The sequence below is a fragment of the Dipteris shenzhenensis genome, chromosome 24 (assembly GCF_047967505.1).
Source record: "Dipteris shenzhenensis isolate YYH24624 ecotype China chromosome 24, Dip_SZ_1.0, whole genome shotgun sequence".
Taxonomy (NCBI): Eukaryota; Viridiplantae; Streptophyta; class Polypodiopsida; order Gleicheniales; family Dipteridaceae; genus Dipteris; species Dipteris shenzhenensis.
The window spans coordinates 5,363,518-5,388,214 of record NC_141619.1 but is presented as its reverse complement, the minus strand read 5'-3'; the positions used below and the strand labels follow the sequence as shown (position 1 = coordinate 5,388,214).

At 48.0% G+C, this 24,697-nt stretch overlaps 1 protein-coding gene across 2 annotated transcripts in view; it reads left to right on the top strand.

Moving 5' to 3' along the window:
* MSH6 (MUTS homolog 6) overlaps positions 1 to 24,697 on the top strand; it is a 200,032-nt gene that overhangs the window by 131,112 nt on the left and 44,223 nt on the right. The window lies entirely within an intron of this gene.

The window sequence follows — 24,697 nt, the reverse complement described above, 5'->3', positions numbered from 1 at the left end:
ACCAAAGCAACCGCAGTTTCCGACACGAGTGGAAAGAACAAACGCAAGTTCTTTCAGCATACGACTGGTATTGGGGAGACGAAGTCTACGGACAACGCCTCCAAGAAAAACTTGACTCCAGCCAAGAATGGTAAAGCCCGTTTCCTTCGCACTCTCAGGCTCAAGAAAGAAGGACGATGCTTCTATTGCGAGGAGCGGGGCCACACAAAGAATGAGTGTCCCAAGCGTAAGAACCAAAAGTTGGTGCTTGGACCGAAGCTCCAGGCGGGTCCACGTACTGCAGCCAAGGGAGCGAACCAAGTCGCGATGACAGGTATTTCAGTAAATGTCAGTACCTGCCCACTCTCTTGTAATTGTACTTTCAATACTTCCTTGTTTGGTTCCCATGATCTTTTCCAAGTTTATGGAGAAGTTATGGACCAACAGGTTCACATTCTCTTTGATCCGGGCAGCTCTCACAATTTTGTTAATTACAAATTTGTGCAGAAGATGGGGCTGTCCATAGTACCTAGCGACCACACCTATGAGGTGCAGCTTCCAGCTGGGAAGCAGTTTTGGGATCGCAAGGTTGAAGCGCTTCCTATCCGGATTCAGGCCTACACGGGAGCTCTTACATGTTATGTTATGCATCTGGAGCATGTAGACTTGTTGATCGGGATAGAGTGGTTTAAAACCCATAATATTCAGATCGGATGGACGAAGCATACGCTTTCTTTTGTAGATAAGGACACCCAATTTTGTATTCAGTGTGATAAAATTCCCTCTTCACAGGGGCCTATTGTATCTGCGATGCAGCTTCGGAATATATTAAACAATTCTCATTATGATGTCTATCAGTGTGTTTTGATTCCACTTTCTTCATTTGTTGTTTCTGTAATTAACAAAAATGAATTAAGTGTGTTTGAACAATGGAATTGAGAATGTTGTTAGATAATTTTAAGGACGTATTCCCAGCTCAACTGCCGGAAGGTTTACCTCCAGAACGGGCAGTAGATCATCGCATAGACTTAGTCCCAGGGGCTCAACCTATCAGTCTACCACCTTATAGGATGAGCCAGGTAGAGGAGGATGAGTTAGCTAGCCAGTTGCAGGATTACCTGAATATGGGCTATATCCGCCCAAGTAAATCACCTTGGGGTGCACCTGTCCTCTTAAGAAAGAAGAAAGATTCTTCCTGGAGAATGTGTATAGATTATAAACGATTAAATAAAGTCACAATTAAGAACCGCTATCCTTTACCTCGTTTCGATGATTTGATAGACCGTTTGGCCGGAGCGAAGTATTTCACTAAGATTGATTTGCGGACGGGTTATCATCAAATCCGTATCTATGCTAAACACATAGATAGGACCGCATTCCGGACTAGGTATGGTCATTACGAGTTCCTCGTATTACCTTTTGGTTTGACCAATGCTCCTGCTACTTTTCAGCAGATGATGAACGATTTGTTCAGGGATTTTCTGGGCAAATTTGTTGTAGTGTTCTTAGATGACATCTTGGTATATAGTAAAACGCTTGAGGATCACATAGAACACCTCCGGGTTGTCTTAGTTGTTCTAAGACAGCATAAGCTTTATGCCAAGATGAGTAAATGTGACTTCTTTATGAAGGAGATCATTTACTTAGGACACAAGATTTCTTCTGAAGGTATTAGCATTGATCTGGATCGTATCCAGAAGGTTTTAGAATGGCCTATCCCTCAGACTGTGAAACAACTTCGTTCTTTCCTAGGATTTACGGTATTTCTTCGGAAGTCTGTGCGTGATTATTCACGTATCACGGCACCCTTGACCAACATATTGAAAGGTCGTGGACGCAGGTCTACCCAGCCGATCTCTTGGAATGATGCAATGAACAAGGCTTTTGAAACCTTGAAGTTTTCTATCAAGGAAGCACCTGTTCTTGCATTACCCGATCCTACCCGGCCTTATGTTTTAGAGGTCGATGCGAGTGATTATGCGATTGGGGCAGCTCTATTCCAAGAGGGCCGACTTGTAGCTTTCGAGAGTAAGAAGCTAGATGACACTCAATATTGTTGGCCCACACTCGAGAAGGAACTTTATGCTGTAGTGTATGCTCTTAAGGTTTGGAGACACTACTTGTATGGTTCAAAGTTCCTTGTATTGACTGATCATCAGTCAATTAAGTATGTGTGTTATGGATCAGAATTGAGGGGAAGGAAAGCTAGATGGGCAGAATTAATGCAGGATTTTGATTTCGAAATACGTTATCGTAAGGGTTCCCTGAATAGTGTGGCGGATGCCTTAAGTCGAGTTAAGTTTGTAAATGCTTTGTCATTTACAGAAATATCCTCAGACCTATTTCAATCCTTGAGAGGGCTATACGCAACTGATAGTCATTTCAGTTCTTATTGGCAGAGAGTCCAGGATGGGAGCTCCATGGTTGACCAGGACTCAGGGATTGTGCCACCTATGGTACAGGGGGCGGGAGGTCAGTGGATGATTAGGAACGGCTTGCTGTTCCGGAATGAAAAGATTTGTGTGCCTGATGTTCTGGACCTTAAATCCAAGATTCTCTGGGAGTGTCATGATGCTCCTAGTGCTGGACATTCGGGTATACATAGGACTCTGTCTCTTGTGAAGCATACCTTTTATTGGCCTAAGATGCGTGCATTTATAGAGAACTATGTAGTAGGTTGCCGGGTTTGTCAGGTTACTAAGGCAGAATGCCTTAGAAGCGCGGGCTCATTACAGCCATTACAGATTCCAGGTAATAAATGGGAAAGTATTTCCATGGATTTTATTACTGGTTTGCCTCGAACGCGCAAGGGTCATGACTCCATTTGGGTCATAGTCGACCGTTTGACAAAAATGGCTAGGTTCTTACCTACTAGAACAACTATTTCAGCTGTTCAGCTGGCTTACGAGTTTGTGGACCACTTGTTTAAGCTGTATGGTTTGCCATCTGACATAGTCAGTGACAGGGACTCAAAGTTTACAAGTAACTTTTGGACACTTGTGTTTGAGAAGTTGGAAACTACTCTAAGTATGAGTTCCTCGGATCATGCACAATCCGATGGCAGTACAGAGAAGGTCAACCAGTTGGTTGAAGACATGCTTCGGGCATATGTATCCAAGAGACAGTCTTCATGGGAAGATTATCTACCTATGATTGAATTTGCTTACAACAGGGCAAAGTATTCTAGTACGGGTTACAGTCCTTTTATGCTTATGTACGGGTTTCAACCTAAGTCACCAGTTATGCTTGGATTAAAAGGGATTCAAAATGATGCTGCTAAGAACTTCTTGCTAGATATGCAGGAAATGTTGCAGTTTGCCAAGGAGTCTATTAGAAGTGCCCAAGATCGGGACAGATTTTATGCTAATAGACATCGTTCACCTAGAGAGTTCTCTGAAGGAACGATGGTATATTTGCGAATTCCGAAGGAATCCAAGAGCCTAAGTACTGGTTTGGTTCCGAAATTATCCCCTAGATACTGTGGTCCTTTTAAGGTCATTAAAAGAATTGGACCAGTTGCATATCGACTAGAATTGCCTCCTGATGTTAAAGTACATCCAGTCTTTCATGTCAGTAGACTGAAAGAAATCTTCGGTGCAGATGATCAACTTGTTTCTCCTCATGAGATTATAGAAGTTACAGATTTGACTTTTATTCCTCACGAACCTGAGTGTATTCTTGAATTTCGTGAAAGACAGATTCGTAATCGTACTATCACGGAATACAAGATTAAGTGGAAGGATCGTGTTGAGGAGGATGCAACATGGGAGACATTACAAAACCTCCAAAGAACATTTCCAGGTTTCTTAGCGAACTCAAGAGAGAGTTCTTAGAGGAGGGGGAGTATGTCATGTGCACGGATTGGTATCTGACGTGTACTAGGTACACAGAACTAGCTCAGGTTAGCCTGGGGAGGCTTAGAGCTAGGCAGGCTTGATTCTTGGGTTGAGTGGCAAGGGTACGAACTATATATAGGTCTTCGCTATTTTTGGCGCTCGGGGCCTGAGTCTATAAAAGGGGCCCAGGGGGTTCAGTTCTCAGTGTGCAGTTGGGAGCAAGTTTCGTTCCCAGGTGCCAGGTCTGTTCGTGGATTGAGTCGCGGACGCACGCCTACATCTTAGCGTAGCCCAAGGCCCAGTGGCAGATCCGGGGCTTCACAGCGCCACCTGGTGGTACGGGACACCAGGCTGGTTTGGATCTGATTGGGAGTTCGTGCTAGTAGCTCAGCTCGTGGCTCGGAGGGGACATCTTCTGATTCGGGATCACATCCCGTAGATGTCATGGTTGGGTGGTGAGCAGCCTGCTCAGATCTGACGTTGTGTGTGGTTTGCTTGCAGATCAGGGGTTTTAGGAGTGCTGGGATGTGTCACCATTGTACTCCCAAGATGACGTGTGTTGCTTGAGTAGGTGCGACCTAGAGAGCGACCTGCATGTTGCTTTCTATCTGCTGCCCTAGAAATGCACCATTCAAGGTCATTGGTTCTGTTGGTGTAAGAGGCAACTGAGCCTTCTTAGCTACTTTGGTGGAGATGATGTTCTCGGAACTGCCTGAGTTTGCGAGGATAAGGACCTTCTCACCACCGACCTGTCCATAAAACTGAAACATATTAGGAAACTTACGAGGCTCCCCCTTCTGCTGAGCTTCTTTCTCCTGAATGACTAATGAGGTTGTCCCTGTAGTCTGCTATTCATCAAGCTCCTCAATGACTAGTGAGGTTGTTGAAGCTATTGTTGAATCGCTTGATGTGGTTCTTGCTGTTAGAAGCTTCTGGTAATGTGGACAATCTTTCTTATTATGACCCAGCACATGATAGTGGAAGCACTGGTTCTCCTTGGCATAGAGTGCTCGTGTCATTGTATCCAAGGCCATCCAGCTCTTCTTTTGCTGCCTATTCCCACCATCACCTGGTGTGGAATCGTGGGACTTCTTACTGTTGACTTGCTTGGATCCTTGATCCTTGTGCATGAGCTCAAAATTCTGAGCAAGCTCGTATGCACACTCATAATCCTGTGGCGTGAGGCTTCTGACATCATTGGATGTCTGTACGCAGCCCATGGAGAAATTTGCTCAGCTTCTGATTGTCCTCTAATTGCAACTGTATAAACACCTGAGTGAACTTATTGGCATAATGATTCATAGTCTCGATGCCTTCTTGACGTAGCTTGTAGAACTGACTCTGGAGCCTGTTCAGGTACTGCAGTGGCAGGAACCGTGATCGAAGATCTTTCACGAATTCCGTCTAGCTGTAGAAAGGTGGCTCCTCTGCCACTTGAGCCACCAGGTGATCGCCTCGCCTGTGAGGTGCATGGATGCTAGGATCCACTGCTTGTCGTCCTTCGTAGGCATCACTGAAAAATAGCTTTCAAATTGATTGAGCCACGAAGTCAACACTAAGGGTTTCGGCTTACCGTTGTACCGTGTGAAGTTCAGCTTCCCTAGAAAGGAAGGCTTGGCTGGAGGTGGAAGTCTCTTTTTCTCCCTCCGTTGGTCGGAGTTGAGAAATGAGAAGCTGTCGATCCCATTCCTCCTTCCCGTTTTTCTTACCTAGGATGAGCATGAGCATCATGACTTATGGTGTCTCGAATCCAACACACTCATTGTGTTAGTTATTATAATCAATTGATGAATCATCAAACAATTTAATCCCAACACAATTGTACGCTTAATATACAGACATAAAAAAACACACCTTGCGACCAATTGCAATAACACCAGTAACTAGCGACATTGGTATTAACATGGAATCACCCACAATACTAGCCATCTAGCTTGACAAAACACAGGTAGTTAGGTGCCCCCAACTAAACCCCACAAAGCATCCCCCGTCGTGTCCGGTGCACTCCTATGGAATACTTTGCCATAGTCACACTTGACTAAAATAAAATAATTTCCATAGCAAGAAATATGAAAAGTATAATTCTGTAACATCCCTCTTGCTTGGATCGCAACTGACGTTAATCGTGTATTTGACTTTCCGAGTCAACGAGTAGAGATGTGAAGAGTATTCTCTCGGATATTCATCAAGTATCGTCATGTTTAAAAAATTTCTTCAAGAGATCTTAAGCTCTTAGTAACCAAGAGATAATGAATTTAGCCAATGTAAAACTTATGAAAGGTTAATTTTATTCTTATCTTGTACCAAGAGAAAGTACTATACTGCATCGATTCATTGCTTATGTTATTTTGATACAGATCCAAGTATTATATTTGCCATATTCCTCAATATCCATACCGTCCCATACCAGTATGATATCGAGAAATAATAACAAATACAAAGCATATTTCTTTTGTCTTATGATACGAGTAGCAATAAGTGGCATATACTATTTTTTGATTAGCTGAAGAGTATATGTATGTCATTGTCTAGTCACACGTCAAACTTTTTTATTTAACTTGGCAGCTAGTAATGATCCAATACGTATTCTCTTCACCTGCTAGAAAATACATAGAATATATTATCTGGTATACTATCTCTTTTTCATTATCTATAAAAGTAATTTCGTAAAGAAATTACTAGAGCAAATAGTGCGAACAATCATGTCTTCTCTCTTGCTTAGCAAAAATGTCGTATGCTTTTTCTTCTCTTTAATTTTCTCCAATACAGTTTACTGTAGCAAAACACTTTATCGAAGCATACCATTTGTATCACCTAATAATAATTTTGTTATCTACAACTAAGCTAGATTGGCATCTACTCAAGCAAGCCATGAGGATACAAGCCTCTGAGTAATTGTATTTCAGATTTCATACATACCACATGATATACGTCTTCTCATCCTTATCAATGTACATAATCATGCTTATTTAATCATAAAAAACTCTTAGCTCACCTAGATTGTCTTAGATCCTATATAGGCTATTTCCTTTTCATGATATTTTAATATGATCTATCTGTTAGAATTATTATTTTATTCTAGGCAATGGCCAACGTAATGTAATAAGTGAGTTAGGGGCACTTTTTCCTCTTAGAGGTTTTTTCCCCTAACCACGGTCTAATCTCTAACTATGGTTAGTGATTAGATAGGGTTTTGTCACTTAGACAAAACCCTTATCTCCTTTTGTACTTCACTTCAGTCACTTCAGTTTAGTACACTTTGGGAGTGAACTACGTTCAGCTCACTCTCCATCTTGCTCACTCTTGCTCTCTTGTATTTTCTTACATTTGGTATCAAAGCACTTCCTTCCCGGACCTGCTCCCAGCTTCTTGCTGCTAGCTCTCGCACTTCGACTCCCTGCTCCAAGCTTCCGTCCGTACAGCTCCAGCTTGCGACCTGCATTCTGCACAGTCTGTACCACTGTACGGATTCCGTACCAGCGCCTGCTTCCGTCCGTACACGTGCGCAGAATTCTATCCTTACAATCCGTACGACTATACAGATTTCCATACATGCGTGTCAGTTCTGTACGACCGTACGGCTCGCATTTCGTACAGCTGCACCATCAAGTTTGTACAGTTGCCCGTACAATGTACGGATTCCGTACTGTCCGCACGTACAGGCTTCCGTACCGTCCGTACAGGATTCCGTATAGTTTCGTACTAGCATATTTTTGTAAGTTGAAGGTGTCCGGTATCCGTCATTTGTTGGCAGGGTTCATTTGCAAGTTTAGTAGTGCATTCAGCCATTGTTTGGCTTAGCTTTTGGGAGCACATTTGAAGCTTTAGCAGGCATTGCAGTAGATCTGCAAGTTTTGGAGAATTTTGGGGCTTTTGCAATTGCACTGCAATCTGGTAGTGAAATTCGGGGCTTTTGCAGGCAGAGTGCAATTTGTGCAACATTTGGGGCTTTCAGAGCATTTGCCCTCTTTTGTATGCAATTTCTGGCAAGAAATTAGGGCTTTTGCATTTGGGTTGCAATTTTGCAGGTAAAAGAGCATTTTGGAAGTTTGCAAGCAGTTCTGGACTTAGTACGAGTCAATTTGCAGACTTTTGCCATTATTTGCAGATTCTAATTGCATTGAGGTGCATTTGGAGCCTTGGATAGGTTGTGACAGTATTTGTCATTGTGGGCGGATTTTCTTTGCAGATTTTACTTGTGCATTTGACATCCCAGAAAGGGAATTTACTTGGTCAGTTTGCTATGCTTTTTGAGTTTATCTGGCAAAAATGCCTCAGAACAACTCCAATGAGGGGTTCGGAGTTCTCACACAGAGGATAAGTTGGATGGCACCAACTACTCCTTGTGGAGTTTCATGGTTCGCAATATCTCGGTTGGCAGACATCTTTGGGATTATGCCAATGGAGATGAAGCAAGATCAGATACAGTGGCTACACCTGTCACTCCTACAGCTGGAGGCAGGGGTAGAGGTGCAAATGCAGCACAAGTAGTTGGAGCAGCCGCTCCAGGAGCTCCGACAGCAGAGCAGAAACGATGGGACTCGAGAGATGCACTAGCTCTTTTAGTGATTTCTCTCTCTGTCAAGAGGTTCATTATACCTCACATTCGGTCATGCAAGACATCTATGGCAGCTTGGGGGATACCAGAGAGTATGTTTGCAGCAAGAAATGATGCCAGAGTCTCCTTTTTGAAGCGAGAGCTTTCCCATACGCATATGGATGAGGGAGATTCCAAGAATTCTCACCTCACTAAGCTTCAGGATCTGAGGGAACAATTGCTGAATATTAATGAAGTCATTCCGGATTCAGAGATGGTCACCACCACTCTGAACTCTCTTCTTGAGTCCTATCTTGGTTTCCACACCTTGCTGAATTTGTCATTGAGGAGGGGCAGCAATCCTCTCTCCTTTCACGAGTTGGTAGGACTTTTGTTGCAGGAGGAGTAGACTCGCAGAAATATGACAACCCGGGCTGGCGAGCATGCCATGCTCCCCAAGTTTAAGCCCAAGGGTAAAGGGCAGCAAAAGCCACGTGCCAATCAGCCCGCACATCAGCCTAAAGCTGATTTAGGACAGCCCTCTTATAAGGCAAAGGGTGATGCAGATAAGCAGAAAAAGAAGGGCATTTGTCATTATTGCAAGAAGCCAGGTCATTATATTGGAGAATGCAAGAAGCGCATAGCCAAAGAGAAGAAAAGGGATTCAGGTATGGCTGTGTCAGATGCATCATTCTCATGATGGGGGAGACGTTGCAGCCAACTTTGTGGAAGAGCTCTATGCCTTTCTGTCTTGCACTTCAGATTTTTCAGTGGGTAGCTCAGATGCTGCAGCCACTAATGATGATGACCCTTATGCTTTTTTGACTTGTAGCTATGATCCTTCAAAGGATGCATGCTCTCTCAGTGTCAATGAGACACTGAATACTTGGTATCTTGCCAGTGGTGCTTCAAAGCACATCACTTCCAAGAAGAGTCTTTTTGTACGTCTGCATTCTCCACCTACCAAAAGGTGCAAATAATTCTTCTTATTCAATGTGTGGAGTGGGAGACATTATTCTCACATCCACTGATGGCACAAATTTCAGATATACTCTATGTGCCAGGCATAAAGAAGAATTTGCTTTCAATGTCCTCTCTTAATAGAGGAGGATTTCAGGTTGTTTTTGATGATGATAAGTGCGTAGTCCGAGACAAAGAGAATGACTATACTTTGATGTTGTTTGGCACTTTGTATCGGGGTCTTTTTTAGCTTGATCTATATGAAAAAAGATCCGATCTTGCATTATGAGTGAGCACTCCCACTGCTGCGATGCAGAATGCAGAGTTATGGCATGCTAGATATGGGCACATGAGCTATGGCAGCTTAATGACACTTCAGAGGCATGATATGGTTGATGCATTGCCTCCTTAAGATTCTGATGATCAACTTTTCTCATGCAAACTCTTCAAGCTTGGTGGAAAACTTGTTGCTCTAGCAAAACCAAGAGCCAATTTGATCAAGAACTAAGACCAATTTATAAGGAAGTGCCACACGGAGACTATCCACCCAAGATGTGAGAAATCCAACAAATCAAAAAAGATTATGATGATCGGCTTATCAACATTTTGTTACCTTTTCCAAATGCTCCACACATCCATCAAGACTATCAAGAGGCTGGCATGGTGGCAAACATGCTCTTGGCAACATGATGGCTAACTTGTGCCAATTTGGCGATGGTTGGATAATGCTTCATGTGTCTCTAGTCGCCTCCTCCTCATGCATGTGAACGTTGCATCCTTCTCAAGATGCATAGACTCCCTTTCAAGAAGGATGGTGCAGTGAAAGCCACACGGAAATTACAGCTTCTTCACAGTGATGTCTGCGGTCCCATGAGGACACTTGCTTTTGGGGGTTATCTTTATTTTGTTACATTCATAGATAACTTCACCAACTACACTTGCGTCTATGGTCTCAAGGCAAAATCAGAAGTGTTTATGCATTTCAAACACTTTGTGGCTATGGTTGAGAATGAGACAAGACTCAAGGTGCAGACACTTCGCACAGATCGAGGGGGAGAGTATAGGTAAAAAGAAAGTCTGATGGGTCTATTGATAGGTACAAGGCACGGCTGGTTGCCAAAGGCTATGCACAGAAGAAGGGCATTGATTATGAGGAGATTTTTGCTCCTACATCCCGGATGACCACCAGACGGTCAGTTATTGCGATGGCTGCAAATTTTGTGTGTAATGTCTATCAATTGGACGTAAAAACAGCTTTCCTTAATGGGGACTTGCAGGAAGAGGTTTATGTCAAACAACCTCTTGGATTTGAACTTTCTGGCAATGCACTTCAGGTTTGCAAGCTTAACAAAGCTTTATTTGGGCTGAAACAAGCCCCACGTGCATGGTATGTTAAGATAGATGCATTCCTGGCAAGTAAGGGATTACACAATAGTCCCACGGAAAGCACCCTCTACATCAAGAAGGAAGGGGGGGATATTTTAGTCATCATTCTTTATGTAGATGACATGCTGCTCACAAGGTCAAATGAGGATATAATTGCAGATTTCAAAGCTGAGTTGAAAGCTGAATTTGACATGACAGATTTGGGCATGTTAAATTTTTATTTGGGGATCTAGTTTATACAAGATAAGCGTGGCATAGTTATGTCTCAATCCAAGTATGTACAGAAACTCTTGGATAGGTTCGACATGCATGATTGTAAGCCTATTGCCACTCCCATGGAGCCGGGGCTGAAGCTTACTATGTATGATGCAGGTGAATCAGTGGATGCCACACTTTACAGCCAGGTTGTTGGATGCCTCATATACTTGTGCAATACCATGCTCGATATTCAGTATGTACTATGTCAGGTGAGCAGATATATGCACAGCCCAAAGACAACACATTGGCAGGCTGTAAAACGCATCTTCAGATATTTGCAAGGCACAAAGTCTTTTGGCTTGATCTTTCCCAAGGGGGGGTGACTTGCAGATGCATGCTTACAGTGATTCAGATTGGGCTGGAGACTATGATACCAGGCAATCCACTAGTGGTAATTGTTTCTTTTTGGGCAATGCTTGCATTTCTTGGCTGAGCAAGAAGCAATCTATAGTGGCTACTTCCTCATGTGAAGCTGAGTACAAGGCAGCTTTCACAGCGACAGTTGAGTGTGTTTGGTTGCGACGTTTGTTCGCTGATCTTCGCCTCATATTGGAGGGTCCTTCTCCTATTCTCACTGATAGTGAGAGTGCTATTGCAGTGGCAAAGAATCCTGTGTTTCATGCTTGCACGAAGCACATTGAGGTTCATTATCGTTATGTCAGAGAGAAGTTGCATGCAGGGGAGATCAATATGATCTATGTGTCAACACATGACAATGTTGCAGACATCTTCACCAAAGCATTTCCATGTCAAAAGTTTGAGGCATTTCGCAGTGCCCTAAACTTATCTCCTTTTGTTGATTGATCACTACCTCGTACACCACAGTGGCACTGCAGGGGGGTGTTAGAATTATTATTATATTCTAGGCAGTGGCCAATGTAATGTTATAAGTGGGTTAGGGGCACTTTTCCCTCTTAGAGAATTTTCTTCCTAACCATGGTCTAATCTCTAACTAGGGTTAGTGATTAGATAGGGTTTTGTCACTTGGACAAAACCCTTATCTCCTTCTTTTGTACTTCACTTCAGTCACTTCAGTTTAGTACACTTTGGGAGTGAACTACGTTTAGTTCACTCTCCATCTTGCTCACTCTTGCTTTCTTGCATTTTCTCACACTATCACTCTTCTTTAGATTCAATTATTCCCTTCTTTTGCCATACCATTCTTTCTTGTCTCTATATGAGTACTTCTATGAGAGTAAGAAAAATGAAAATATGGAAAAATCAAAAATATGGGAATAGATACGTATCTCCTTTGTCCTTCCAAATCTTTACTTGCCTGGTTGAGCCCAATCAACTTTCTTTTGCTTTCAGTTCAATCGTTAGCCTAATAACTTTTTCATTCAAAAGAGATTTCTGCAGAGCCTCTCTTTCATAGTGACCTCATCATATGCAACTTAAGAAAAGCATTAAGTAAAAAGAAAGAAGAGATGCCTTGGTCGTATTGTCACAATGCTTGTATGCTTGATTGCGTAAGTTTACAAGAGAAATTGCCGATTGTTGTCGACGCAATAACATGCATATAGTGCATCTATCTGTCCGTGTTTCATCTGCAGCTCTCTATTCTTGATTTAGTCCTATTACATATCATTCAAATTTAATAGCCGTGGTCTTTTGTTTAGGAGAGAGGCATCCTTGTTGCATTTTCCATACGACTTCCATTCTCGAAATCACATGATGCTACTATTACTTCAAATATAATTTATTCTATAAGAATATGAATCTTTTCTGTCCTCATGCGCTAACCGAAAAAACAGTGCTAATTATATTACTTCGAGAACAAGATACAAAAAGTCAGCTTGTAGCTGACGGGCTGCGTTCACAAAATCGGACACAGCCCTAAAAGGTAACACAATAAATCACTCTCTCACGTCGGGATAAGGCGAGTGTGAATGAACAGCCATCGGGGTGGTGAGTAGCACCACCGAAGGCCCTGCGAGGTCTACTCGAAGAAGAGGCCCTGAGTGTTCCAAGCCCGAATGAAGCGTCTCTGCTTCTCTTGACCGGACCGGGAATCTCCCTGAATCTGGTCCCACTGGCCTCTGAGGGTATGAATAATCTCGCACCAAATATCAGTCATGACCAGGGCAGTCGATAAGGAGGTGCCACCGAGGATCTGCGCGCAACGCGAGGTCCAAATGTGCCACCCTGCTATGCTGCTGATAATCTCCCAGACTGGCTGCCTCTCCTGAACTCCTGTATCCGCCTCTGCTAGGTGCTGCGGGATACCCTCGAGCAGCCCCCATGTACCCTGCGTGATAAGGAAAGTGGGGTCCTGCTGGCATGCCTCGAATAAGTGATGTAGACCAGGTGCGGTGCTGCACCAACAGAACGCGCCCCACGTGATCAAGCCTAGCTCTGGTGCTGCGCGAGTGAGAATCCCGAAAGTCCACCTCCACACTTCCTGGGCGCGAGTGCAGCTCCACAGGCAGTGCTTTGGTGACTCCTCAACCACATGGCAGATCTGACAGCGTCCGTCCTGGCCTATCTGTCTCAACCAGCTCCCCACCGGAAGACCTTTGTGGGCGAGAAGCCAGAGGAAGTAGGAGATCTTCCGCGGCCGCCAGCTCTCCCACAAGGCCTTCCAGAAGGCCTGCAAAAAGAATCTGGAAATACCCTGTGCATACCAGCTGGGCCGCTGGGTGGGGGGGCGACTCTGCATCCTCCCAAGAACTCGCTTGCCCAAAGTCGTGCTATAGGCAAAGAAGGAGGTCGGCCCCTGTCCTGTCACAACCTCTGGCCAGCTCCACTCTCCTGGGTCCCACCCAAGCTCTGACAAGGCCCGCCCCTCCCAGAGCCAGAGTCGCCAAAGCTGCAGCTGATCTTGCTCAATGCTAGGGTCGGTACGCCAGACCTTCCCCAAAAGGCCTACGATCCGAACCCTCTGCCATGGGGGTAGGGGGTCGATGAGTGCATCCTCTCTCCTAAGTCGTCCATCCCCCATAACCGCGAAGAAAGAAATAGAGGAGTCGACCATACGTCCTGCGACCACCAGTGGGATGCCACGGGGGGTGAACTGTCCCAGCCAACGGTCGTCACCAGGCATGAGGATCTGAGGCTCCGATGGAACCAACCAATCAGTTGGGATCGCGCCGTCGATCTCCGTGCGTCTCGCCTGGGCTCCACGAACACCTCTAGCGGCGTCTGCGAGATCAACCGTCTCCAAATATCTGTACGTGTCCCTCCAAACTCGAAGGGACCGGGCTGGCCCCCTCATCCAACCATCCCACCTGATGTGTGATCTCTCCCCCAACTGAAGGCCCTCGGCATCTCTGACCTGATCGTTCCAGATAAGCGGCTGGCGATCAATCTCCTCCTGACAGCGGGGAGGGGACTGAATGAGACTGAGGCGGAGCCGCCTCCAAACCATGAGGAGGCTACGAACGAGTGGGGAACGGGGCTGAGTAAGTGGGGCGGAAGTGAAGATCCACCTGAGGGACGGGAGCCACTCTCCACCTCGTCGCGGGACACAAGAACCGACCCCCTGCTGAAGTAGCATCTTCCACGTCTGCCCCCCCGGGGTCAAACCGCGGATGACTAACTTGCCTAGCAAGGCCTGACTCTGCAGCTCTGGATCGATGACTCCCAGGCCTCCCTCAGCCTGCGGAAGAATAACTGTCTGCCAAGCAACCCTGGCTCTGGTATCTCTGAGGCCATCCTCCCCGGACCAAAGGAAGTTCCGAACCAGCCTCCTAAGCTGTGCCACACTGGATCTCGAGAAACACCAACAGGAAGCCACATACCAAGCCGTGGCAAGGAGGACTTGGTTGACTACCAAGGCACGACCTGCAAGGGAAAGCTTAGCAGTGCTCCAGAAAGCCAGCTTCCGTCGGATGGAATCTAGCACCGGGAGAAACTGTTGAGCTGGCGTGATGTCCAGGCCGACCTGAAAACCCAAGTATCTAGCTGTCTGTCCCTGCGGGATCCACCTGAAACCCAAAAACCTCCCCCACTGAGAACGCGCCCCGGGGTCTGTGAGGAAACCAACTGATTTGTTCCAGTTGATTTTCGCACCAGCAGCCGAGCTGAAGACCTCTAGGGCCAACCTCACCCTCTCCAGCATCAACTCATCGTCCTGGACATACAGGGCTGTGTCATCCGCGTACTCCGAGTCCAAGAGCTCCGTGTCCTCCCGGAGGGGGAGGCGAACACCCCTGATCCCTGTAGACCTCGCCCGGAGATAGTAAGTCATAGCCTCGGCGAAGAAGAGAAACAGGTAAGGGGCAAGGGGGCAGCCCTGACGCACTGATCTCTCCAAGCTAAAACGCTCTCCCATCCTGCCTCCAATGATGACTCTGCTAGAGGCTGTCCTGTACAAAGCTGAAATGCCCTGAATCCAACCTTCTGGGAAACCTAGCCGCTCCAGAGTCCCCTCCAGAAAGGACCAGTCCACCCGATCGTAGGCCTTCTCAAAGTCGAGAAGTAGGATGGCAAGGTGTGATCCGCTGTGCTGAGCCCACTCTGCCGCCTCTGAAAAGGTGAAGACATTGTCCAGGATACTGCGATCCTGAACAAAGCCTGTCTGAGTGTCGTGAATGATGTCTGGAAGTAGAGGCCGAACTCTGGCGCTGATCATCTTGGCTAGGATTTTGTAGGCAGTGGTAAGGAGAGTGATCGGGCGCCACTGACGGATCTCCTGTCTATCTTCTCCCTTCGGGATGAGGCAAATCAATCCCGAGGAGAGGCTCTCTGGCATATAACCGCTGCTGAAAATCCTTTGAAAAGCTGCTAAGAGGGGCTGATGGATCTGGTCCCAGAAGGAGGTGAAGAATGCCCGGGATAGCCCATCCTCACCTGGGCATTTCTGTCCATCGATGGCCATCAAGGCCTCCAGCATCTCATCCGTGGTAAACGGTGCCAACAGCGTCGCCTGCATGCTAGGCTGGACTAAGGAAGGAGTGTGTCTCCACACCTCCTCGCGGGCACGACGAGTGCGAGGAGCAAGTGGCTCCTGCTGAAAAGGGTCCTGTAGAAGTCGGTGGCCAATCCCAAGACCTCTCCCGGATCCGTGACAATGTGTCCCGACGCTGTCTTGAGACTCCGAAGCTGATCACCTGCAGCTCTCTGGCCATGTGTCCTGAAGAACTCCCTGCACATCCGGTCACCCTTCCGAGCCCAGAAGGAGAGAGAGGTGTGATAGGAAAACTCTGAGCGACGCTGGAGTGTCTCCTCAAGAAGGGCTCTGGCTCGAAGGGCCTGGATCCGAAGCTCCTCTGAGCCCGGGGATGCTTGCTGGAGCCGCTGAATGGAGGCGAGGTCTCTCCGAAGGGCTCTCTCTCTACCCCACCACTCCTGTCGAACCTGTAGGGCTGCGAGCTGGCAAATCTGGCTGGACTCCTGCAACGCGTGCGCCACCGAATCAACCAAGTCCTCGCACTCGCCCCAGTCTCTGTCCCAAAGATCGCAAATACTGCTGCGCACGTCCTCCCTCGAGAAAATGGAGTCGGGAATCCGGCATGAGCGGGGGGGAAGGGTCTGAGCTGCCGAATCTAATGATAAGAGCACCGGCGCATGGTCGGAGAGTGTCGTCCCTGGAACTATACCGGCCTGACCGCCTCTGCTGATGGCCCAATCACTAACATAGAATCTGTCCAGCCTCTCCAGGAGTCTGCCTCCTTCCCTGCGGAAACCCCACGAGAAGTCCAAGCTCCCGTGCCAACGCCGGAAGGACGGGTCTCGCCAACAGTCCCTTCCTCCTGTCGCAAAGATAAAAGAGTCCCAAGCGGACTGCTCTGCCTGAGCCATACCTGTAACTCCGGTCCTCTGCCCTGCTGGTCCTCCAAGGTCTTCAAATTGTTGAAGTCACCTCCAACAATCCAGGAATCCATGTCTGGGAGAATCCCTGTAAGTGTCCTTCAGAAGGTGGCTCTACAACGGAGATCTGTGGGGGCATAAATGTTGAGGATTCCAACTCTGGAGCCCTCTAATTCCAGGCCTACCCAAAGGGCACGACCTGGAATCAACGTGCCATGATCGAAAACTCCCTGGGCTAGCTGCTCTCCCACGGAAGTACAGACACCACCACTCCTCCCCAGTGCGCCGATCGAGGGCTCCCAATAAGTGTGAGAGCGACCAGTGAGGATCTTCCCACATCTACGGGAGTGAGCCGCCGAAAGCTTGTGTTCCTGTAGCAGAAGTACATCCACACGTCCTATCACTGCTGGCTGAAGTTCCTGTCTCAAAATGAGCTTCCTGGGACCACGGGTGCCAGAAGAATGAAACCCGTTCACATTCCAGGATACGAGGTGTAGGCTCATGGTGAGGACTGGGAGGCAGCGAACAACTGTCTGCTCGCGGTCGAGGTCGAAGAAGCAGCTGACATTTCGGAGGAGAGGCGCTGGCGCTTATGGGAAGGTTTGGAGGGGGAGGCGGGGTCGTCCTGCCCGTCCTTCAACACCTTCAGCAAAGGCGAGAGGCCTTTGGTACCACGAACGAAGGCTTTCTCGAGCCAGCTCGAGATCTCTGAGGTGGACATCCCGTAGAAGGCACGGAGTTTCTGAGGCGTCCAGGCTCTGACATCTTGGGGGAGGGGCCAAGACAGGGGGGGCTTGAGGATCACAATCAGTCTGAATCGTTTGGCAGCGCAACGCCACCGCAGGCGCACGTCACCCTCGGACCACTGGGTCTCGAGAAGCTGCCCACCGGACGGGCCTATCCAGGAACAAATCTGAGCATGCGTCTGCTCCCTGAGAGCCTCCCAAACCGAGTCGTCTGTCCAGGTCTCGGTGCCGTCACTGAGGAACGTGAAAGCAAAGCTAGGGCCATCCCTAGGTGCCAAGGCGGCTATCTTCCCATCCGCCCCTTTGCGGAGCAGGAAGATACTGATGTCGAGGCAAGCAGGGAAGGTCCCGAGGTCGGCCACATCCAAGTAGTCCCAGGGGCCAGATCTGTAAAAGTCGCGGGGGAGCTCTCTCTCCTGAGGCTGAGGCCCATCAGAGTCTGCCACTATGGGGCTAGCGGACGGAGAAGCCTGCACCGGTGGTGGTGGAGACTCCGGGTGTCCTATCAGCGGAGGGGGAGGGGGAGGGGGAGGAGGCTGGGGAATAGGCAGCTCAGACTCCTCAGGGGCGGCTGGCGGAGGAGAAGGAGGAGGGGGAGCGGGAACTGCCCTCGGCTGGGGAACCGACGGAGCAGCTAGCTCTGCGGGAGAACTGAAAGAGGCGGGGGGGGGAGGGATGGGGCTGCAACTGGAACTTGGGCTGAAAAGGAGGGGAAGAAGACTGAGGAGGACGCGGGGGCTGAAGCTGCGGGTCGGGAGGCAAGGGGTGCCGTTGGGGGACGGTGGAGGGGGGGAGGCTGGGGAGAGGGAGAGAGGGGGACCTGAGGCTGTGGGGGGCGGGCTACCGTCGAGGAAGATGCCCTCCCAAGTCCCTGGGGCGGCTGCCTATCGGGTCTCTGGGGTGCAGCTACAGGAGGCGGGGTAACCTCTGCCTCCTTGCCTTTATCAGAAATCTTCTTGTTCTTTCCCTTTTTTCTTCTAACCTCAGTCCAGCCGCCAGCTAGCTCTGGTCCGGTTTCCGGTTGCCTCTGCTCCTCCTGGCGTGGCTGTCCGGAGGGGGGAGGAGGGGGCGGAGCGGGGGGAGGCGGGGAGGGCCGAGAAGAGCTGGCGAAACGTGGGCAGGCAGCCGCCAGGTGTCCAAAGCCGTGACACCTCAGACACTGTCCTGGCTGTCCGGTGACTACCATGCTCTGGGTGATGCTGCCGGCACCTGTCACGATCTCGATCACTGCCGGGAGAGTCGCAGGATCCGCCACAGCCACACGGACTCGGGGGGCTCCTGCCGTAGTCACCGCATCGGCGAAGGTATCGTGCATAACCCAGCCGAAGTGGGAACCAAGGTCCCTAACAATCGGCCGCAGCTCAGCAGCAAGACCAGGAAAAACCACCGTCACTGGATGGCGAGGTATACGGAATCGGGCATCAAAATCTGTTGCGCTGAATCCATGGTACCACGGGACTATCATGATAATCTTCCCGTCCACTGACGTGGGGGAGCCAGCAATCAGGTTGCTCGCAGCTTTCGCACTGGAGAGTTTGAGCCAGAAGATGCCCCTTCCCATAAGGGCCACCTCCACAATATGGCCGTCCTCTAACATGAGAGTGGACTGGAGCCAGTCCCTGATGGCTGATCTGGAGGGGGAATGTCCAATGACTCTGCCGTAGACTGATGTAAGAGCAAAGTCATTGGCCACCTCCTGAACCCGAGATGACTGCTGCTCAGTCAGGATGACGCGGTAGGCATCTGGAGAGGGAGGGACCGTCTGGGCCTCCAGTTCCGGGCAGGGAGCCGCCATACCGCCAAGACAAACTGCGAGGCTTCCGATGAGGAAGAGGCTGTCACCCAAAAACGGGGGGGGTAGAAGCGGGAGGGTGGAGCCTGGGTGTGGCGGGAACGGAGGTGGCGCACGAGGTGGCGGACGAGGGGTGGGGAGGAATGGAGAGGCAGAGGGGGCGGGGTGGGGCGAGTGAACGGGGGGGGCGGGGGTGAGGGCGGGAGGGGAAGGCGGAGGTGAAAAAAAAAAAAAAAGGGCAGGAGGGGGCGAGGCGGGAGGCGAGGGGTGAGTGGACGGGCTGGCGGCGGGGGTGAGCGGAGTGGAGCGAGGGGGTGGCGGGCTGGGGTGGGGCGGTAGTGGGGCGAGGGTAGAGGGGCGGGATGGGGTGGTAGCGGGCTAGGGCGGTAGGGCGGTAGCGGGGCGGGGGGTAGCGGGTTGGGGCGGAGGGGGGTAGCGGGGCGGGGGTGAGCGGAGGGGGTAGCGGGGCGGGGTAGCGGGGCGAGATAGCGGGCGGGATAGCGGGGGTAGCGGGGCGGGATAGCGAGGGTGAACGGAGGGGGTAGCGGGGCGGGATAGCGGGGCGGGGGTGAGCGGAGGGGGTAGCGGGGGCGGGGGTGAGCGGAAGGAGTAACGGGCGGAGGGGGAGGTAGAGGTACGGCGGGGGAGGAAGGGAAGCTCGCAGGAGCAGGAGCAGCTCACAATTGCATTGTCCTCATGCGCTAAGATTAAGTCATCTGGTTGTTCATCCTCTTATCTAAAGACTGCTTCTTCCAATTCGTTGACAGTAGGCAGTGAAAAGAAATAACCATAAATTTCTTACCTCTAGTTGGAATATAGTGATCTAACTACTCAAAAGAACCAGCGCATACTGTTTGAACAAGCCAACGTGGGCCATTCTTGCAATCGCAATTGTAGCATTGATTTTTGAAGCATCTTTGATAACTTTTGCATACAAACTCAAAACCTAGCGATCAAGTAGTCGAAATAATCTGGAAGAATATTCCGAGAAAAACAATTGTCTCATCGGATTGAAGAAAATCATGTTGCTTGCTTCCCACAGTCAAGCTAGAGGGTAGACAGGTTCTGATATCACTGTTACGAAAATTAAACTTAAACATGATTACAAATTCATAACCATAGAAACCAAGACAAGGAAACAAGTGGGGGAGATAAGAGAAAGAGAGAGCGACATTGCATGGGATCCAATCTGCCCCCCTAGATGGTTGCTCTTGCTTCCCATCTAGAGTATTTATAATTGTATTTCCAAGAAGCAAAGAGCTAATAATAGTACATCCAAAAGCATCCCTTGTCCACCATTAGAGGGATTGCTCAACATAGCTCCACGAGATCAAAATATCACAAGGCTTAATATACCCTCATCCACAATTAATAAAATAAAATAGCCCATGGCTTGATATTCATTACTTTACAATATGGCCCATGCATGGCCTTTGGTAACAATTCGATACTTTCATCAATCCAAATCACCTTCATCATCTCCGTTCCTCGTTATCCAAGTCATCATCTGTACTCAAGCCGGCAATTGTGTTAGTTATTTCAATCAATTGATGAATCATCACACAAACTAATCCCAACACAAATGTATGCTTAATTGATAGACATCAAAATACACACCTTGCGAGCAATTGCAATAACACTAGTAACACTAGCAACATTGGTATTAACATGGAATCACCCACAATAGTAGGCATCTAGCCTGGCAAAACACAGGTAGTTAGGCGTGCCCAACTACACCCCAGAAAGCATCCACTAGGACTCCCGCTGTGTCCGGTGCACTCCTATGGAATACTTTGCCATAGTCACGCTTGCTCCACTCTTACATTTGGTATCAGAGCCACAAGCTCGTGCTCCTGCTTATTGCTTACACCTGGACCATCTCATTCGTGATCACGCAACTTGGAGCCATTCGTGATCACGCAACCTGGAGCTCTAGCCTACGTACGTCGTACCTACTTGTCCGTACAGTCTGTACGATTGTACGGAATTTCGTACTTGTAAGTACCGTTGCCGTATTGCTAACGTACCTTACGCCGTCAGTTCGTACAGCTCATGGTATAGCTTGTTGCTCGTCCGTACCATCTATCCGCTGTTTGTCCGTACAATTTTACGGAACTGTCGTACGCTCGTCTCCCGTCAGTCCATATAAGCTAGCTGGTGCTGCAGGTGTTTTGTACAAATTTTGTCGTCAGACGCCCGTACAATGCCTGTGCAAGCAGTCCGTGCTTAGTACGGATTTCTGTACCTCGCACGTGTAGCGCCAAGCGTCCGTACATTGTATGGATTTTCATACCAGCGCAGCGCCGTACACAGTGCCATCATCCGTACTGCGCCGTACTGTTGCTGTCTGTAAAAGTTGCTGGTGGGGTTTGTGTAAATGCATATTGCATTTTGTGCATTCCCTTGGCGTACATGTTTTTTTTTTTGTTGGCACATTTGGAGAATTTCCAGATTCTTCAGGTGATTCTTGCAGGTACATTTTGCAGGGAGCCATTGTCTGGCTTAGCATGCCAGTTTACAGCCAGGCTGTTGGATGCCTCATTTATTTGTGCAATACACGCCTTGATATTCAGTATGCAATATCTCAGGTGAGCAGGTATATGCACAGCCCAAAGACAACACATTGGCAGGCTGTAAAGCACATCTTCCGTTACTTGCAAGGCACAAAGTCTTATGGCTTGATGTTTCCTAGGGGGGTGACTTGCAGATGCATGCTTACAGTGACTCAGATTGGGCTGGAGACTATGACACTAGGCAGTCCACAAGTGGTAATTGTTTCTCTTTGGGCAAAGCTTGCATTTCTTGGCTGAGCAAGAAACAATCTACTGTGGCTACTTCCTCATGTGAAGCTGAGTATAGGGCAGCTTTCACAGCGACAATTGAATGTGTTTGGTTGCGTCGTTTGTTTGTTGATCTTGATCTCCGATTCTCACTGATAGTCAGAGTGCTATAGTAGTGGCAAAGAATCCTATGTTTCATGCTCGCACGAAGCACATTGAGGTTCATTATCATTATATCAGAGAGAAGTTGCATACAGGGGAGATTAGTATGATCTGTGTCAACACATGACAATGTTGCAGACATCTTCACCAAAGCACTTCCACGTGAGAAGTTTGAGGCATTTCGTAGTGCCCTGAACTTATCTCCTTTTGGTGATTGATCACTTCCTTGTACATCATTACATTGGCACTGTAGGGGGGTGTTAGAATTATTGTCATGACTCTAGGCAGTGACCAAAATTATTGTCATGACTCTAGGTAGTGACCAATGTAATCCATAAGTGAGTTAGGGGCACTTTTCCCTCAGTAGAGGTTTTTCCCCCTAACCACTGTTAGTGGGTTAGTGTGGTTTTGTCACTTAGACAAAACCACCTCCACTCTTGTATTTTTCTAATCTTATCTATTGCACTCTACGTTTTGCTCCTGCTTGCTCTCTTGCATTTTGCTTGCTCCACTCTTACACAGAGCACTCAGACCTCACTACTTCAATCATATTTATGTTGCGAGGATAGCTCGAGAGAATTGGGTTGTAGTCGAATCACTTTTTGGTGCCAAATTGAAGAATTCAAATGTAGTTTTGAAACAAGAATCGCTTAGTCTTCATAAGGGAGAGAGAGAGAATTGAGGATCTCATTTGGATCGCATTCAAGCAATAATGAAGCAATTGAGTGTGTTGAAAGTTGATGAAGATGATGCTAAAGCGATCGTGCTCTTTAGTTTGCCTCCACGATATTGTGAATTAGTGACAATATTGCAGGTAAGTTCTGATAATGTAGATCTCCATGATGCAGTTTCTATGATGTCAAGTGAGGAGAGGACATAATTTTGCCAGCTGGAGAGATTGCATACTCAGTGGAGAATAAGGAAAATAGAAGGTTGTTAAAGAGAAATCGAGAAGCCCTCAGTGTGATTATCGTGGAAAGGATGGGCACTTCTAGTGTTACAAGAAACAACACGATTTGTAGTTCAAATATTCTAAGGGAAAGGCTTGCATGTGAAAACAACTCTAACATATGCTTTCGCGGAACTGATTGTTTAAGATGAATATGGGCATTTTGAGAGTTCTACATTGGCATTTTTAGCTTGGCCGCATTTGCCTAGATGTACCACACATCTCACCACCACTCACTACTACTTAGCTAGCACTCACTGACGAAACTAGTCGTTGGTTTACTAGTCCACACACATATCTGTTGTCTTCTTGTCTTTTGGTCTCATAGGCCATATTTGGCCTCCAAGGCAGACGTTAAAATCATCACCATCATCATACTTCCCCATTTCCCCCCCTTCCTTATGTCCAAGTGCAAGAGGCATGAGATGCCCTTGATACTATGAGATCCATGAGAGATACCATTGCCTCTTGCACATGGGCTCTAGGATATGCAAAAAGTCATGGACTACCCATAACGAAATGTATTGCTCTCTTGTGCTAGAGGTTACTGATCACACACCGATGCACTAATACATGTTCATGATCATAGGCAACGGTGTATCATTGACTTCTTCTTCACAAGAGATGAGACCACACAAGCCGCCTCACGATGACCATGTGTCAAGCCACTAGAGCAAGCGAGAGGATGGAGAATATAGATGTCAGACACCTTCAAAGGCATTGGGATTCCAGCTCTAATATTGAGATCCTTATTGGCACTCTGCTGCTGCTCAAGAATGGTGGCCAAAATGGTGGACTTCTCAGGCTCCTGTCTCAAAATGTCCACCCATCTGATAGTCTCCTCAATGTTTGACTAGATAGTAGCTATTTGCTCCTCCATTGCTGGTTGACTGTTCAGAGCTCCCGCCACTTGATGGTGTACGTCAACAAGCACCTTTCAGAGCTGTTAACCGCCTGGCTGAGGCTGTAGTATAGGTATCCTGGTCGGCCCGTGCAGGATACCTATAGGCAGTGGACCTCCATAAGAATCTACCCCCCAGGAATGAGTAGAGTAGGGAAGCTGATGGCTGAGTGTGGGAGGATGGGAACCCGGTGACAGGTAAGGAGGTCATAAAAGGGGGCTGAGTGAGTGGTATATTGGGTGGAAATGCCGCCTGTGGGGGGGCATATGAGAGGTGGCTAAGGTGAGTCTGGCAGTAGGTGGGAAGGGGGGCTGGCTGCGGAGGAGAGGTTTGTGGGGAAATGAAGGAGTGTGTGCTTTTCATTTTCCACTGTTGAACAGGCTTGTGGAGACTTGTGCTAGGCCTCCAACATGAAGGTAGCGTGTACATAGAAGCAGACGTGGGAGGCCTGATACAACAATGTGGGGGGGATGCTAGAGGCAACATCTTTTTAGGGGAAAGGGGACGTTACTTGATAGAATGACGGTAGCATTCATGTCAAAGTCCTACAAAGTGTGGAAGCATTGATGGCAGGGGAGGGAAGGTAAGGCCTAGCAAGCAGGAGGGGTGATGAGGTGAGGAGGAAGAAGGCAAGGAAGCGAGAGGGTTCCAGCTAAAGA